The sequence below is a fragment of the Diuraphis noxia genome, unplaced genomic scaffold (genome assembly GCF_037042655.1).
Source record: "Diuraphis noxia isolate RWA-SAM2 unplaced genomic scaffold, SU_Dnox_SAM2 contig0002, whole genome shotgun sequence".
Taxonomy (NCBI): Eukaryota; Metazoa; Arthropoda; class Insecta; order Hemiptera; family Aphididae; genus Diuraphis; species Diuraphis noxia.
In genome coordinates this window covers 43,789,944-43,805,499 of record NW_028301712.1, presented here as the reverse complement: position 1 = coordinate 43,805,499, position 15,556 = coordinate 43,789,944, and the positions used below count along the sequence as shown (strand labels likewise).

Sequence of the window (15,556 nt, the reverse complement as noted above, 5' to 3'; positions counted from 1 at the left end):
TATTGCAACTATTTTTTTATTTTATAAGTTGTTATAAAATAATTTTAATTTCATAATGTTTAAAAATTTGATTTTATCAGTTTAAAATATTGGATTATTGTTTTCTTATGCAATTACTTTTGAAATTATTTCTTGATCAACTCTTTACGTGTCATAGCCTATTAGTAGCAGGTATATAATGATATACATATTGTATATAAATTGATTGCACAGCGCATTCTTCCAATTGATTCATATTTTAAAGGTCATTCACATTGTAATATATTATACACTTTTAGATTCTGAGCGGATCGATGAATGTATTGATTTTACCATGATGTGTGTTTTTTTTGTGCCTGTCATCGTGTTTTGAGGCAGTAAAAATGCTTCAATTTTCGACTTCAGTATCTTGTTAGATCAGAAAGTGAATTTAGTTGGTACTTTGAAGGAATCAAAAGTAAAAAATTATTAATACTTTTCTAAATAATCGGGATAAACAAACTAAAAATGAAGGAAAAAACGAAAATTTTTACGCACAATCATTTTTTGACAAAATCGATTTTAGTTTTTGATTCAACATTAAAACAAATGACCATAGATACATGAAATTTTCACCGAATGTTAATATAAGTATATTCTATCCACCATGCAATTTAAAAAAATGTTCGACTTAAGTTTAACTATTCATAGACATTTGAAATTTCCGATCATTATTAGTTTTTTTTAAATTAATATCGATGAATATTTATTTGTTAGGCAGAAAAGCTTGAAAATTTAATACAAGGCTCTTAAAATATTGTTACAACAGCAGTTAAAAAATAAAATAAATTCATAGTCACAATTCTTTTTTATAAGCATTCAAAGTTTGAACTTTGACAAAATACGTAAAAATCACGAAAATTCACAAATTATGTTAAGCTCAAAATTTATAAAAAATGGTCTTTTTAAATCTAAGATTTGAAAATTTAATACAAGATTCCTTAAAAGTTTTTCAATCTTTATCACAAATAATAAGTCCACCGGAAATTCAAATTAAATTTTTATGAGCATTTTAAATTTAAATTTTTAGAACATTGAATTTTCACTTTTAGCGATTTATTTATTTTCGTGTAACTCTAAAGCAAATGACCGCAGATACTGGAAATTTTCACTGAATATTTATATAGGCATTTTCTATAGTTGATAAAATTTTCAAAATATTTAGATTCAAAACATTTTAATTTTTCAATTTTTTAGTTTTTTTTTCTATAAATATCGATAAAAATGTATGTGGTCGGTAGAAAAGCTTGAAAATTTAATACATGGCTCCTATCATATTTTTGCAATAGCAGTTGAAGAACAAAAGAAATGCGTAGTCACAATTTTTTTTACAAGCATTCAAAGTTTGAATTTCGACAACATATGTGAAAATCACGAAAATCACGAAAATTCGCAAATTATTTTAAACTAGAAATCCATAAAATTTTTCTTTTTAAAATCTAAGATTTGAAAATTTTTAATAATCTATAATATATCCTAGACAGATAAACCGTCTTCGCTCAGAATCGTTTTTCGTATACAATGATATAATATCATTGGATTCAAATTTAATTCCATCCATTACAGTAACCCACTTGTAACCTACTGTACAGCAGAGCGACATCCACGACTTACCCGCCCTTTTTTTTTTGTATTTACTGTGGCATGTAAGATAGATATAGGAACAAAGTGAACCGTTTTAACTTTTAACATTAAACAATCGTTTTTATCGAAAAGTCGATTGATGATCACTTTATGACAACATGTTCTAAAATAAATATTTTAAGATTTCATATTCAAATATATTAATACTTTTAAAATTTATGATTAAAATAGTTGCTCAAATATAATACCAATATTATGAGAGACATTGATTATATACGATGATTAGTTTTTAACGTGAATTTCTGGTCGGAACTCTTATAATATGTGCTTGATATTTTCACAGTATACCTAATACAGTTAAAGAAAATAGAAAATTATATAATTTCTGTTTTATTAAAGTACTAGTTGAATTACTCGTCATTGACAGGCTTAATAATTGTTGTTTATCTGGTAAGATTAAATAATTTCTAGTAAAATTAAATTTAAATAATATTGTTTAAAAAATTATGTCATATTATACTAATTGTTTGTTAAGCTGATTTTTATCGTTAATATAATAGTTCTCTATAAACTGCATTAGCTGTACATTGTAATCCCTGTTGGCTGTTGGTACCAAAATAACTAAACACGTGGGCGTACTAACTCTGGAGCATGCCACTTACAATATTGGCCATGTGAAAAATAATCTTCTCTTGAGTATATCGATCCCTGCAAATTTCAAGATTTGCCCTTTTGATTTGTTTATTGTCATGACAAAACATACATTTACAGGAAACTGTCATACGAATGGTATACTTGGCCTTGAACTTTAAAAAATTGCATAAAACCTTCTTCAATAACTTGTTTAGCACCAAACGATATCATTTGAAAACAACCATTATATTTCCTTGAACCTACCATTAATGAAGTGATCATGATGATCGGTATAGTCGCCCATGAGTAAACTGTGTAACGGTTCTGGTGGCTGTAGCAAGACATCGATTTTGTTCTACCTAAATTGCAGCACATACTTGGTGTTTTGACTTTCCATTTGAGAACGTTACAAAATTTACAATTTTGGTTCATAGTTCCAATGTAAATTTTATAATCAATTGTGGGATCATATGCAAGACCAGTTAATTTAATAATTTTCCATTTGCGCAATGGATTTTCAGACCGAAAAATTGTTTTATCGTATTTTTTTTAGCTTCCTTGACTTGGTTGCTTCGAGGTCTATCTGTACATCTAGCACGGCAACGCTTCTTAATTTTATTCATTTAATTGTCTGTGACGCTAAAATTATTACAAATAGACAAATCGCGCTCTCTGAAATAAAAATTAAATTTTCTGTAAAATTAGGAATATTATAAATAGATAAATAAACATCAAAATGCCCATTATTAATATTTCCGCTAAGGCGCAATTTTTTTACTGAGAATGTATCTACACCAAATTTGGCATAAATATAATTATTACAATCAATTTTAATACATAATATGGAAAAATATTGCCATCTGCAAAAAATTCGCAATAACCACCGTAAATTTTCAATATCATGAACATAATCCTCAGCAGTGGAAAAGTTGTCACCATATGAATTGTATTTCTATAAATATATAATATAATATATATTTTATTTGAAAAATCTTTAAATTTAGTTTTAAAATTAAGCGTAGAAAATTTTAGTCCAACGATCGGGTGGCTGACTCTTTGAAAAAACAGAAACAATATTGTTTTCAAAAAAACATGTGGAGAAAAAATAGAGCAGATTTTCAAGCTGCAGAAGATTAATTAAAGAATTTTTATTGCATCGTCTAATTATGCACCTGATGACGTATATAATGTAGACGAAACTGGTCTGTATTATCAAGCTCTACCAAATTATACTTTTGATTTTAAAGGAAATACGGCCAATGGATGTAAAAACAAATGCAAAGACTTATAATTATGCTGGCATGCAACATGACAGGTAAACGACGTCTTTTAATTATTGGTAAAATTAAAAATTCACGCTGTTTTCGGGGCGTTGAGACATTGCCCGTCGATTATTACGCTAATTCAAATTGATTCAGACGAAGAAGAATTTTTTTTTATTAGAGACGCAACAACTAAGGTTATTGGCATCAAAAAGAATTATTACCGGAGGTTGAATTCATGGATACAAACTTTGAAAATTGGATTTTAATTGATCGAGATTTACCTACTTTTGGAGCATTATCTGATAAAGAATTAACTAAATTGCAAACAAAAAATCAAAAAGAAATTAATATTAATGATGATGATGATGATGACGATAACGAAGAGATCATAAGGATACGAGAATTATTTTGGGAATGTTAAAAGGAGCTGTTCAAAAATACGGCGATAACAATACTTTTCAGTTGTTTCAAAAGTTACAGGTATGTATAATATATATCTATATTGTAAACAAATAAACAAAAAAACATGAATAATAATTTTAATTTCATTTAATTTCATTTCAGGCTAATATGGAAATGAAATTGGTAGACGGTCAAGTACAATACAAAATAAATAGCTTCTTTAATTTGTTTTAAATGTATTTATTTTATTTCAATTTTGATTTAAGCATAAATGTAAACCTAAATATAGAACTATTAAATAAAAAAAAATGTAAAAATAAATTATTTTATGTGTTATAAATTATTAAATATGAATGTAAATTTAAATAAAAATGAAATTGTATTAAAAGATTGAATTATGAAAAAATGTTGTAAATGTTTTATAAAATTAACCGGTTAATAGAATCAAAATGACCGCACCAAAGTGATCACATTAAGCGGAACCCACTATACAAATAAATAAATTTAATATTAATAATATTAGATATTGCTTGATAGATGGCACCACGGTTGACTTACAACCACTTAATTTTACCTTTAGGGGTTGAATTTCCAAAAACCCTTTCTTAAAGCATGGTGAAATTATAATATTAATCCATCCTGAAAATTTCAAGCAGATCTGCCCTGTGGTGATGATTCCTACGGAGGACGAATTCCTTTATATATAATATATATATTATATAGATTAGTTATTGTTTATACTGTAGCTGTAATATAAATAGAGCAATATTTGCAAATTATCTGTAATTGCCTATATATTATTCATAGATTTGTTTAAAATAAAATCATTAAAATTTAGTAAGATTTGTTAAATAAATTGGGTGGATATACATCAAACAATCATTAAACATGTTTATATAATAACTCAAACTTAAATATTTTAAACTATATTTTACTTTCGCAGTTTAACTTGATTTCTCATACTGATATAAATTAAATTTGTTGATCAAGCAAAATTAATTTACTTTTACATGTTTTAAATTCAAAGTATGATTTGGTATTATAATATGAGCAAATATTTAAAGAATATAATAAAATGCAACATTATAGCATAACATAATTAGTGCTTTGCGGAAGATAGAAAAGTAATTATTAAACAGATTACTGTTGACCAATGTTCATCGATTTTCTTTTTTAATATCTACTATGGCTTTAATATTTTAAAGGAATTGACTGTTATATTAACAAGTGTAAGGAAATATCAAGATCTTAATTATTTTAAATCACAGATCATTAAAATTTAAATAATTTAACTATCTATCTCATACAACTTTAGCTTTTCAAACAACCAATCATTTGACTAAATAAACATAAATTTGACTTCCAGTCCTTTAGATACGTAATAAGTCTACTGGTCTTATTTTAATAATATTATAAGCACCAACCGGATCTACCGTGCGTCTTAGATAAATAAAGGTATTCAATAACATTGTTTAACGAATAAATCAGTCAAATTGTATATATTTAAAAAGTAATTAAAGCTCCACACTATGTAATTATATGTGTATTAAATTATTATGTAATTTATAAATTATTTAAAGCTTACAGTTAAATACCCACAGTGGATTTTCTTCCTTTTTTATGAGGTATCTATGAGTAAGATGGGTGTGGCCAATGTGGAATCTGTTTATGATTGTCTTATCCCTTCTATTCGGGAGGAAATTAGGACAGCTGAAGATTGTGTTTTTTTATTCTTCTTAGTTTAGTGTTCTGATTAAGTCAGTGTATTTACCATTTAATAAATATGTGTTTCTTGATTTGGTTTTTTAAATCTGCATATTATGTTGTAAAGTTAAAAGGATGTCTGAGGATTTTTTTTGCTTTCTTGGAATTTTCGTCTGCTTTTTCTTTACCTTCAATATTTCTGTGTCCAGGGATCCAGATGAGGGATATGTTTGAAATTCTGAATTTTGCTTGAATGGACTTTGCTATGTCTGTTGTGTTTGTTTTATTTTTTAGGCTTTGTAGTGGGCTTAGAGACTCTGAAAGTATTATATTGTTTTCAAGGAAGTACCCGTGATCGAATATGAGTTCCATCGCTTTTAGGATTACTATGGTTTCTGTGGTGTAGATTTAACAGCTTTCGGGAAGTTTAAAAGTGGAGTTGAGGTTTTCGTTTATAATTGCTATTCCTACCCATTCTTCTGATTTGGAGGTGTCTGTGTAATAATGGTTGTCGTTTTTTTGTTTTTGTAGAATTTCGTTTAGATGGTTTTTATATATTATTGGTAGAGTGGTTTCTTTCTTGAATGTTGTTAGCTCAAGATTGATATCGAAGTTGGTGCTCCATGGAGGGAAAGTGTATGGTAGGACTTTGATAAGTGAACTTAGATTTATTTCATATTCTTTAAGGTACTCTGTGAAATCTCCTATGTACATGCTCGCTGGAATGTCTGAGTTTCTGGTAATGCGTACTATGTACAGTAATGATTTCTCTATTTTTCTAAGCTCCAGAGGTAGCTCGAATGCCAAATTTTGGATGCTTTCAATGGAGCTTGAACGAAAGGCTCCCAAGGTCAGTCTTATGCTTGAATTGTTGGCAGTCTCTACTACTATTTTTTGATGATTTAGATTAGCTGAATGGAAAGATTGTGATAGTCCATTTTAGCTCTAAATACATGTCTGTGTATTTTGATGAGAGCGAATTCGTCACCTCCCCATGTATTGTGGCTTAGAATTTTCATGATGTTGAGATTTCTTGTCAATGATATCTTTAGGTGTTTTAAATGGTATATCCGGTTAATTTATTTGTCAAGATAAACTCATTTTTACGGTGGTTTTGTTCGGGATAGGGTCGTCATTTAGTTGGAAGTTGGTCACACCAACTTTTGGCCTTTCTTATTGATGAATATTATACATTGAGATTTTTGGCTAGAAATTTTAAAACTCGTTGGTCTGCCCATTTGTCTAAAGCTTTTTGGCATGTCTTGTAAAAAGTGTTGTACTGTTTTGAGATTCAGACTTTTATACCAAAATTTAAAGTCATTAGCCAAAAGTCAGCTTTTACAGGAGATTTTATGGTGCTGGTTATATCATTCATTGCAAGAAGGAATAGGGTAACCGATATCTACGAGTCTTGAGGTATTCCATTTTGCTGAGTGAAGTTTTTAGATTAGACTTTTGTGGGTGTGACCGAGAATTGTCTTGAGTTGAGAAAGAATTTGATATAGTTAAGCAAGTTGCCGTCTGATAGTATTTTCGAAAGGATTTGTATTTGTGTTTCCATACCGAGTTATAGGCTTTTGATAGACATGTCTATGCTTATCAAGCCGAGATATTGTTTAGATTCCAATACGTTGAATAATCTATTACTATACATTTACACTATAGTATAGTAAATTAACAAACAATACTATAATTTACAAAAATTTTGTAATTTATTTTTAATTTTTGTTCTTTTATCCAAATGCTACCTTTTTCATACTATAAATTAAAATGATAAATATATATATATATATGTATATAATTTGATAAGATTTGTATGTTCGATATTTTGTGATTTACCACAATTGTTTTTGTCATAGTATTAAAAAAAGCTTAAAGCTTCATAATTCATAAATAAACTAAATAAAATTATTTTCATATTATTCCAAGCTGTGAATCTGAATTTACGTAATTAATTAATACAAATTATTCTAAAATAATAACTGAAAACTAAAACAATATAATAGATATACCTAATATTAAACAAGCAATTACTAAGATTTTTATGTACAGGGTAATTATTTACGCATTTTGTTATTTAAAACGGGAGAGATTACATTATAAGCATTTAATTTATGTCACTATAGTTTGTATAATATATTTACTTACCTAAGTAGGTGACTATCGCATCCCCGACATCCTCTTTGTCCATTTTTTATAATTTTTGTACAAGCATTCATTAAGAATTTAGATAACTTTTCACTTTGGTAAATTTTATAGCCCTTCCTTTTTATGTTCAACGTTATGATTTTGTTGCATTTTGTGGTTGTTTGAAACATTTTTTTCTTTAAGAAAAATCTTGGATTTTTAAGAAGTATTTTCTATTAAATTATAATTATTGTTATTATCGTTCAAAAATATTACTCTTCTTTATTAGATTCTTCTTGAGCCAATACAATAAAACATTGAATATTAATAAAATCCAAATATCTCCATCAAGTTGCCTACTAAAGCATCCTTTAAACCTCAAATCACAAATATCACTAGTACTTTTTGATTCTAAAAGTCTAAAATGAAACAATAATAATGATCTACAAACGTCATAACTTCAACTGCAACAGCCATCCCTCATCTTCAATCTATCTGCCTTACTATTTAAACTAACGTAATATACAAGGTTGTGGCAACCTGTTGAATGAATAAATTCAAGAACACACTACGATATTCCAACATAGGATGGATACTTACTTCCCTAGAGTTTTATCAATGACCTATCCATTCAATATCACTTCCTGTAATTGCAAAAATTAAATAGATGCCGATTGTAAAATGTACTTAAATAAAATAATAAAATATGAGTATAATAAAATAACATATAATTACTTCATATTTAATTAATATTTTAGTAAAATATATTTGATAATATGTGTAACCAAACCCATCACATCATTTTGTATTCATCGATTTATCATCGTATTGATTATGAAAAACATGTTTTATTCGAATGGAGTAGTTAGGCAAACATCATCACACTCACACACGCACACGCACACACACACGTACATATTAAATTTCTATAATATAGTAAATAACTGAAAATACAAGAGTAGGGCGTGTGTAATAGTATGATTTATATTTTATGCTTATATTAAATGAAAACAGTTCAGCAAATCGTCAATTAGCCCAATCGTAAAATATTCCAAAACTATAGAACCAAAGAGTGAATTATATTTTCGTATAATTATTATTACTTTATACATAGATCTCTCGATGAGCCTACCAAATTCTATTTGGCAATGGTGCAAATATTACCAAATACTAGATTGTAAATAATTTATATTCTAACATATTATTGAATTTATATCTGACACTAATTACCTACAAAAACAAATAGTATAACCTACTAAAATTAAATATATCATATGATTTATAAAACTTGACACATTTCCAAGTAGTCTTACTGCCGATGACATCAATTAAGTTCAATAATTTGATTTTAAATGTTTATGAGCTGTACAAAAAAAAAAAAAAAAAAAACATGAAAATAAAGAACTATTCAAAGGTGTACCTAATGTGTAGCTATAAGTACCTAACCTAACTTAATAAGTGTTTACTATTCTAAGAGGTATTAGCATATCGTGTATTGTGTATTTATATATAATGTTTGGTTTTTGGTTTGTGAACATAATAATATGTACGTTCCACAATACAAATGAGAACATAATACTGATATTTGAGATGATAATACTACTCTAAAGAATATTTAGTATGTATATCGGCGTAAGAACAAGTGCCTGAATAATGAGAAAGGACGAAGAATGCAAATAAAATGGTGAAATAGCCTGATTATGCGTGGCACACATATATATATATATATATAACATATAAGTAGTAAGGAATGATATTATTTATACGAATGATACTTATTATGATTATTACCTCGACTGAAATGACTGAAATCTAATAATAAGATTCTGAGAAGATAGAATTAAAATATAAAATTGGAAACTACCCTGTGAACAAGTGTAGAAGAAGTGGTATATCGATGATCCTAAAATATCTGATTTACCACGAAGACGTATGGTAACATAAGAATCCAATGGATACATTTTTTTTTCTTAACTGCAAGGCTAAATTGCATACGGTTAGTTTATTGTTATAGTTACTTATTAACAAAAACATAATATTTATTATTCATTAATTGTCCTTGTGGAGGAAAAATGACCTAGTAGCGTGCTAAAAGAAGGTGGATTTTTTCTTATTTACCGTTAAATGTTAAACATTAATTATCAAAAAAAAATAATATATATATAATAATAAATTGTATAATAATATTGAATTATATTGTTAAATATGATATTATAGCATTAAGATCAAAATATTATATTTGTCCACGAACAAACAAAAAAAAAACTTTACAAATATAAGTGAAGAATCACGAGATAAATATATAACTTCCGTAGAAATGCAGTATTTTTCGCACCCTAGAAAACAGATCATATATCTTGCGGGGACACATGACCAAATAAATAAATAAATAATAAAAAAAAAAAAAAAACATTTCCAGCAGTATAGCACAGAAAGCTCGAGTAAATAAGCTTATATAGCTTTCACCAATCCTATACATTTTTATGCATTAGTCTATGGCTGTGGCTCTGACTTGGCCTGTTTCCCAGAGGAAATGAAGAGCACGAACGCCGTTCTCTCAGTGGCTGATTAATTCGTAAATATTTCCTTCTACATAACCAACCCCTTTTTTCCCGAACCAAAACGTGTAATTCTTAAATAGATGGAAGCAAAATACTGAATATGAAAGAATAAATTTGTATTTCTTGTAACTGACACCTGTTCCAAATTATAGGAATAACATAAAAATCTTCGAATGATTCATATAATATAAAGCATATAAGTAGTATGTTTTAGTAGGTTCTGTGACCCCCGAAAATCCGGTCGATCCAGGTACCCCGACCAGCCTAAAGCTATATGCTATCGTGACCGTGCTCGGCCGATTCCCATCCCCTATCATTCATGCTTGGCCTTGCCCTCCCATCCATTCATTTCACATACGTTCCCCGCCATACCCTCCATCCCATCTACATCTATCATCAGCTCTCCCTTACCTTTCATGTCTATCCTACACATAACAGACCTCATCCCCTACCATACCACTGATGGTATGAGTACTGATACTCATACTGTGAGTTATCATACCCCCCTATATCTTCTACAGTGTAGAATCTACACTAAGCACACCTCGAAAATTATACTCTAAACTTCTATAATACCTCTATATAAATAGCAGAGAATACATACTAAATTAAATTGTTAATTAATAATAAGTGGGTTTACTGTTTAATGATCTTCATTTAGTAAATAAAAGTAATGGTTAGGTTTAAATACTGTTCTTCAAGCTCTTATTTATAGTATACGTATTACTATTGTTACAATTAAGTGTTTATTATCCATCAGTAAAAATGTTTAAGACGTGTGGTGTTTGTGATAAAGTTTTCATCATGAAGTCTAATATGCTTAGACATAACAGATCGCTATATATAATATAATATATAAATCTTCATTCTGAAACCTCCCCTCTACTCTCCACTCATTTCAAGTGCATGTTTCAGCATGTTCAACTGTCTATCAATACTTATAATGGGTATAACGTAACATAACCATCACCATCCATAAGCATTATAGTCTACTACACCATATCATGTTTAATATGTATACTCAACCATAACCCCCCCCCCCATCCATTCCTATCACATTCCTACCCAATCCTATCATCTTTATATATATATATATATATATAAGTACATATAAAATAATATATACCTAAGTGATACATTGATATAATATTGTATGTTTTAAAGAATGTTTTGGTGAGTTCTATATACCAGTGAAAATCCCACAAACTTAAGCTACTCCGTTTAACCTATAGTTCTATGATATAACGAGCCCCCTCCCCCGTCATCCATCAATGACTTTGTAGAAATTATATAATTCTTAACATGATGACAACTATATAGTTAATAACTATTAGTTATCCAAGATAATATTATAGTAGGTATATCGGTGTACATTTCACATACATAACATGATAATATGTGATATTTATTTATATAACCGCATATAAAAATGGCTATGCAGCTATGCCTCCAGAGAGAATTAAACTCTCGGCCCTTACGGCCTACAAATTTACAAGACCAGTGCTCTAACTACTGAACTATAGATGTTATATACCTAACTAAAACTGACTAAATGTTAGGGATTTACACACAGTATTGACCATTTTTCTAGTTTGTACGATAAGTTTAAAGCTAATAACTAATATATTATAGTATTTAAAATAAACAATTGAACTATTATGCAAGAATTAATAATTTAGTCATCACTCGAACTTCTTAAAATCGTATTACAAAATGTGAAAGTTTACAACATTTAATTACTTTTTAATGATTTGTATATTGTAAACAAAAGTATTAAACCTATTTCATAACAATATTTTAAGTATAAATAAAACTGAGTACTGTCTAAATATCGAACTGATGTATGATACAACATTAGAATATATATTAATTATATTATATGTTAGACTTCATCCTACCTCAGTTCAAATCCACTGACGATTTTATCCTAAACTGTATACTGCTAAACGAAATATTATCATACATTCTAAGGTTAACTATAAGTGAAAATATTTACATGTATAGGTGTCCATGTGATAGGTGTTATGAATTTATATAATACTCGTCAGTCGTCAAGATCTCAACATGTAGGTATATCTCGCGACGTGTGAACATATCTGTACAACGATCATCGGACTCGGACGCGTGCGTACGGCCATTACTCTTTACGTGTGTGATGACATGTTCTATTCTGAATATAAATTAATTTATAAATAAATATAATAAGTCTTAATATTCTAACACCTATATAATGCTGTTTTTTCCTAAATTGTGATTATTATATAAAAATCGTTCGCGAACCACCATAAATTACCCACATGCATTTTTTATTAGGTATTTAGCATTTTATAAGTTTTATAGTTAATATATTTTTACAAATGTACTTTTAATAATGAGGTGCAATAATTCAAAAAAATGTTCGCGATCCACCAAAAATTGATTGACGACCAACCAGTGAGTCGTGACCCACACTTTGAGAAACGTTGATCTAGAGCGTGGCCTGACATGATCCGAAACGGTTTGGTTAGATTTAGCACATCTCAGTACAACATGACTCGACTTATCTAAGCTTTCAAGTGATGCATCGGCTCAATATAGTTTCACTTATATTATAAGTATTCAATTAGTATCGAGAATCGTGGTAAAAGGAAATCAATACATATAATAGCTAGAAGAGGGGTAATAATAATAATTTAGGAAAAAACAGCATTATATAGGTTTTAAAATATTAAGATTTATTATATTTATTTATTTTTGTGTTAGCTAAAGCTCAAAAATTTCTAAAAATAAATATTTAATAACAATATTTCTTTTTGTATTATTAGATAGGTACATTACTACTGTTCAATCTGTGATATTATCAGATACAATGACTACTTTTAAGGGTTATGCAGGATTACAGGAATAAGATTGATATATATATATAATATAGATTGTTATATTGTAGCTGCAAGCTTGCAACGTTTTATTAAATTTATTAATTAATAGTTGAGTAGTTCGTAAATGTGTACAATGTGTCTATTGAAAGTATGATTTTAAGTTTTTAGAGTGAATTAATTACATAGTTAAAAATTAATTGTCAACTTTGAGTTTTAATATGAGTAATTCTAGCCATAATACTGAATTTTGAAAACATCATGTTTCTAAAATATAATAAACATTTATTTAATAAATAAAATAAAATCTACTATGTATCTGTATATCTTTATTAAATAACTAGGTTAACAAATTAGCGATATACATTAATAGATTTAGGATAGTGTTACAAGCAATGAACGATATAGAATATAATTTTCATTGAAGATAGGTTCACTCTACTACATAAGTTTTATTAAAATATAATTGTATACACTTTATAATATTCAACTAATCATCAACCACAAATTGGCACTTTAGAATTAAGTTAAAGTATCGTTTATCAATTACATAAAAAATGTCCAAATCATCGTAAACTATAAAAATATATTATATTTAGTACACTTATAGTGATGACAAGAATAGTTACTAGTAATAAAGATGACTAAAAACACAACTTTTATAAAGAATTTTGAAATTTACATAAAATTTCATATTAAAAATATTATCGTAACTATTTTAATACCTCTAGGATTATAAAATTAAAATAAATACTCCGTGTAACTAATTTGAGTTAGTATTTACTTAGCTATGTTTAAGAATAATAATTTTCATTGAATTATTCAAATACTTACTATTAAATTTTAAAAACATATTAATTGTAACATATTAAACGTAAGTATATAATGTAAATTGAATATTTAAAACACTAAGTGGTATCAACAAAATTATTTTTTGGTGTTTAATAGTAAGTTAATAATTAACATAATTGTTATTGTACTTTAAAGTTTAATTTACATAACATAACTTATTTTTCAAACACTATTTTAACAATATATCCATGTAATTTTATCTGACTAGTCAGTGGACTCGTAAGAATTTTAAATCACATCACCAACAGACGCTTTAAGCCTGTAACCACTTAATGTTGGTAAGCGAGACTCATAATCTATTACAAAACACGATATGAACTTCATTACAAAGATAAAATCTAATAGTTTTGGTACATTTTAAGTACTTATAAACTTAGTATGGAAAAAGCAATAAATATTTATCAGTTTTATACTGTTTTTTTTTTTTCATTATTTCTTACTGATAGCATACAATATAACTTTTTAATTAATACAAGTGTTTTTGATATTTTTGAAATATATACCCAATACCCACAATAGCTAAAATTAAAATATTTATTAAGATGCATATTGTTTTTCAGTTGGTATTAATAATATTTTAAGATTGGCGAAATAGTTATAATATATCTGTAAGGAAGCACTTTAATATTGCATTAGTCATTAATTTTTCATTGACATTTAATTTGAGAAATAATCTAAATTAACTACTTAGTCAGTGACTATAATAACACTATATAAAATATGATTGTATAGCTATCAAGACGTATAAATGTTAATCCAGACTCAACCGGTTAATTCAAGCGTTTGAAAAAACCCTTACCGACCCTAAAATTTAAGTTGGTAGTGCATATAAGAACTCCATACGAGAAAAATGTATCAGCAAAATGATTCGTAATGTTTGTGGATGATGTACCTACAATGTTTTCTGTCGTATTCAATCATCTGCGAGAATCGATTTCCGGTTTTCGTTCGCACTACTAAGTGTAGCGAGGCCCATTGTTGCACGTGCCAGATGTATACTGTAAACTTTATTTCCCAGCTATACCGACATAACGCAAATAATAAGGATTGGAGGGGGTGACTTTTGCCTGTATAGTCAAATAGTCTTTTTTGTCAATTCGCAAGGGAGCGGATGGGAATCGATTAAGTTTTTCCAGATTAAATCTCTGACATGTCTGCTTACCCTACTCGCAACACCTCTTCTTCCCCCCCCCCATGAATACTTGCCGATTACTCCCTTAGCCGAGAAAAATACATGTCATGCGAAACGACCGACACCGCCGCGGTTTCCGGAGTCCAGAAAATTAATTCCCCTTCCATTTTACTATACTCGTGGTTGTAGCCCGAGTCAATGCTGATTCTTTTCTATAGCTTCTTTTTTCCACGTTAAGATTTTATCACTAATTCTTTTTACTAAAACGCTGTTATAAATGAGTTGGGAAAAATGGAAATATCGCCTTGTATTTTATGTCGAGTCGAATGTAACCATGTTGAATTAACACATTAGACAAATTTGACTATATTATATTATGTATTTGAGGTATCTTTAATTTTTCTAGGTATATTTGCAATTAAA

The 15,556-nt window shown here is 28.1% G+C and overlaps 1 protein-coding gene across 2 annotated transcripts in view; it reads right to left on the bottom strand.

Moving 5' to 3' along the window:
- The window catches only part of LOC107163764 (lachesin-like), a 173,046-nt gene that overhangs the window by 125,211 nt on the left and 32,279 nt on the right, over positions 1-15,556 (bottom strand). The window contains exon 1 of one of the 2 annotated variants that reach the window (XM_089220627.1): positions 12,291-12,318. The exons of the other annotated variant lie outside the window; for it this stretch is intronic. The gene's annotated coding sequence lies outside the window, so the exon portion shown is untranslated. Of the gene's footprint in view, positions 1-12,290; positions 12,319-15,556 lie in introns of those variants that run through there. 2 annotated transcript variants of the gene reach the window in all.